Source organism: Terrapene carolina, unplaced genomic scaffold (genome assembly GCF_002925995.2).
Source record: "Terrapene carolina triunguis isolate 2854851 unplaced genomic scaffold, T_m_triunguis-2.0 Scaffold67, whole genome shotgun sequence".
In the NCBI taxonomy this organism is placed as follows: domain Eukaryota; kingdom Metazoa; phylum Chordata; order Testudines; family Emydidae; genus Terrapene; species Terrapene triunguis.
In genome coordinates this window covers 51832125-51836372 of record NW_020664418.1, presented here as the reverse complement: position 1 = coordinate 51836372, position 4248 = coordinate 51832125, and positions in this window count along the sequence as shown.

Here is a 4248-nt window from a genome sequence, read left to right as displayed (position 1 = left end):
CAGTACTTCGGCCGCAGTCGGCAGGTCCTTTGCTCCGAGAGGGAGTGAGGGACCCGCTGCCGAAGAGCCGGACGTGCCGCCCCTTTCCATTGGCCGCCCCAAGCACCTGCTTGCTGGGCTGGTGCCTGGAGCCGGCCCTGCTTCAGGACCTCGGGTGGAGCCCCAGCCAGCAGGGCTGGTCGCTGTATGTCAGGGCTTCCCCCAGCAGGGACTCTGCTGCAGGCTCTAAGGGGAATTTGGCTCCTGGGGGGCAGGCAGGGGGTGCCAGGCCTCAGAGACCAGGCCGGGGCCGGGGCAGGCAGGGGGTTCCAGGCCTTGGAGACCAGGCCGGGGCCGGGGGCAGGCAGGGGATGCCAGGCCTCGGAGACCAGGCTGGGGGCAGGCAGGGGGTGCCAGGCCTTGGAGACCAGGCCGGGGCCGGGGGCAGGCAGGAGCTGCCAGGCCTCGGAGACCAGGCCGGGGCCGGGGGCAGGCAGGGGCTGCCAGGCCTCGGAGACCAGGCTGGGGCCGGGGGCAGGCAGGGGGTGCCAGGCCTCAGAGACCAGGCTGGGGCCGGGGGCCGGCAGGGGGTGCCAGGCCTCGGAGACCAGGCTGGGGCCGCGGGCCGGCAGGGGGTGCCAGGCCTCGGAGACCAGGCTGGGGCTGGGGGCAGGCAGGGGGTGCCAGGCCTCGGAGACCAGGCTGGGGCCGGGGGCCGGCAGGGGGTGCCAGGCCTTGGAGACCAGGCTGGGGCCGGGGGCCGGCAGGGGGTGCCAGGCCTCGGAGACCAGGCCGGGGGCAGGCAGGGGGTGCCCTCCAGATGCACTGCCAGCGTGGGGCTCGTTCCCTGTTTGCACTTCGCTGTGCCATGCGTGGGATCCGGCAGATCCATCTCCCCAGGGAGGAGGGATCCCAGTCCTAGGTGGCTGTTCCCAGCAACGCCAAGGCAATGTGGCCGCGCTGGGTTCCCAGCTCCCCGGCGGCTCTCGAAGGTGGGTTGCTGGCTGCAGCACTGGGATGGCTCCCGGCAGGGGGTGTCTCTGAAACCAGCGGGGCTGGGCCCCTTGGGGAGGCCAGCTCTGGGCCCCTCATCCCTGTGGCTGGTGGCTGCTGTGAAGAAAGCGTCAGTGCTGGGCACTTGACACCCCATGGCTGTAAATGAGACGATTGCCAGACTGCGCCTGTCAGCACTAAGGACGTGTCAGGGGGATGTTTGCTCTGGGGTGACTGGCTGGGGCACCTCTGGGCAAGCAGCAGGACAGCCAGGGACAGGGCACCGGGCGTGGCAACCCTGTCTGAGAGCTCCAGCCACAGGCCTGCGGAAGGTGCAGCAGATGAATGTTACCAGGCAACGAGCTAGGCCAAGGGAGCCGGGTCCCTGTCTCACACCCCGTGAACCGTTCTCCTCAGACCAGCACTGACCCCAGGGTTACGACCTGCGGCCTTCAGCTCTGCTCACTCAGCCATGGAGTGATCGTCCCTGCACGTGCACGCTCGCTAACCTGCTCACATGCACACCCGATGATCACCAACACGCACACGCAGACACAGGCACCGCTCTTCGGGAGCCACGGGCCCACGCAGTCCCCGGCTGCTGCACTGACTTAGCCCAGCACCAGCGGTTGCCGACTCCACCACAAGGAACCGGTGCCTGGGGACCCCTTGTCTCTCAGACCGTCAAAGGGCAGAGGGGGCACAGTTCACCCTGGACCTGCACCGAGCCCTGGGTGAGGAGCTCTGGGGCGCACGAACAGGGCTGGGGCAGCCTGGGGCTGACTCTCCCTGCAGCCAGGGCTGGGGGCAATGAGGAGCCCCGAGGGTGCAGCAGGGGGTGAAGCGGAGGGGAGCAGGCCCCGCTTTGCACGGCTCCCTGGGCAGCCTGGGACCCGCGGGGGAGCAGCGCCCCCTGGTGTGGACTAGAGGTCTCACCAACTTGGCACTGGCTCCTGGTCAACACTTCCAGGCTTGGCGGCATGACTCCGGCAGCCGGGCACCTAGGTACCCGTAGCCAGATCTCCAGAGGGGCCGGCCGCTCCCAAGAAGATGCTGTGAGGGGCGTGTGCCCAGCCCCTCTGGGCATCAGGTCTCTGAGCGAGGTGCCCAACTTCACGTGTGGGCATTCGGCCCTTCGCCTGCAGGACTCCGGGGAGCCCAGGTGCAATCACCCCCGCAGTCCCAGGGCGTGCATTGGATCAAAGCTGCAGACCAATGGGGAAAGCCAGGCCGGGCCAGTGGGGCTCCTCCCTCACCTGGGGCGCGTGGCCCCATCACGACAGCTCCCCTTGGGCTCTGAGCTGCACTGGTCCTAGGCCGGGCTCCTGGACTGCCTGCAGCCTGCTCCCCGTGCGTGCACTGCGCGTCGGGCTCGTTCCCTGGGGAAGGCATGAGTAGCCAGAGCTCCAGGGAATGGGCTGGAACTGCCCCATGCCAGGGACCCGGCCGGCCCAGTGCCGTTCCCCAGAGCCCTGACCCCAGGGAGGGGCAGCAGCAGGACCTCCCGCCCCAGAGTCACAAAGGGGGTGGAGGGGCCGGGGGGCAATAGGAGCTGGGGGTACCTGGGGCATGGGGGACCCAGGTTGCCTCCCACTGCTCCCTCCTATCCCGGGGGCTCTGGGCAGGCAGGGGCCCAGGAGGATCAGGGAGGCACACAGGCCACCTGGCTGCTGCCTGGTTCCGGCACTACAGCATCCCTACAGCCAAGCAGCCCCCGCCTGAGGCGTCAGTGCCAGGCTGCACCACGTGAGCATCGCTCCAGACCTGGGTCCCAGGAAATGCCCCTCCTGCCCCCTCTCCCCTTGGTGCCAGGAGGGTGCCAGGCCCCAGCCGCAGCTCTGCAAAGTGGGGAGGCTCAGGTGGACTCCAGTGCACGCGCTCAGCTCCAGCAGCCTGGGACCCAGGGGACCAGCACCCAGAGCCTCCAGTTCAGTCACAGTCATGGCAACTAGCCTCTGCCCGCGGTGCCCCGGCCTCCGCCCCGCCCCTGCACAGCGGCCTGCACGGGTGACGCAGGGCAGGGGAGTGCAGGACCAGAGCTCCAATGGCCCCACGGGGCTCAGGTCCCAGAGGGAGCTGGAGAACAGCAGGGGCACCACGCTGAGAGCTCCCACAGAAACAAGCTCCTGCCCCAGAGGGTAAGGAGGTGTCCTGACCATGTGACCAAGGCAGGGGTGTGGTCACTGCCCTGTACCTAGCGCCTCCACCCCCAAGGACTGTGCCCCAGACTGCCTGGGGTGCCCTGAGCCAGTCCTTATCTGGGGGGACATGGGAGACCCCCCAGAACAATCTGCCTTAGCCCCTCCAGCAGCTTGGCCCCCCCAGGGAGCACCGGGCGCTGTCTCCGCGGCACTCGCTCGTTACTCGGGGGCAGCGTGAGCGTGGGACACGGTGGCAGCTGGTGACTTCTCACAGATGAGGCACAAGTCACAAGCCAGGTCCTGCCGCCCCCGCCCAGCGTGGAGCTGAACCAGCTCTTCCGAGCTCACTGCCTTTGTAGCGAAGCGGCAGCAGGCAGCCCTGGGAGCTGGCACTGCGGCTACTTGGGCCAGCGTGGGGGCAGAGCATGAGGCGGGCACACGCACAGGGCTTGCCCCATGGGGCTGGGGCCCAGGAGGAATAGGGCGTGGGCCCCGTCTCTGCCCTTGGCCTGCAGCCCTGGTTTCACTGCTACAATCGGCCTCACCTAGGTGACCACAGTAAGGCCCTGATGAAGGGACTCCGGGGTGGGGTAGATTGCCATGGTGACCAGGCACGATGAGCTACCCCGGGGTTTGAGCCTCACGCAGTGCTGGGCTCTTCTAACTCGCGGGCCTCGCGTTTCGCTGCCGCAGAGAGAGGTGGGACGTTGGGTCAGAGCCCAGTTTGTCCGAGAGCTGGATCTAGGCAGCAGCGAGAGTAAAACGAACACGCATGATGTATTCTGTAGCTTTGGGGAGTTCTGCGCGAGGCCGTGCCCTGCTCGCCTGGCTGGTGAACCGCCACTGGCTGAGCAGCTCCTACCCCAGCCTAGATACTGGCCGCCCAGCCGCTCCCGCTGGCCAGGGCAAACCATGGGAGCCTGTTCCTCCAGCCAGGCCACAGGCAGCAAGCACGGCCAAGGCGTGGGCTTTTGGACATTGGCTGCATGTTGACCAGCACGAGCTGCAGCGCTGAGTCCCTGCCCCACCATGGGGCAGGCGGGTCTGCGGGGCAGGGGGTCTGTGGTCTGCGTCTGCAGGGCAGGGGGAAGGGCTGTCAGCAAAGCCCAGTGCAGGGCAGGCGGGCCTGTGGGGC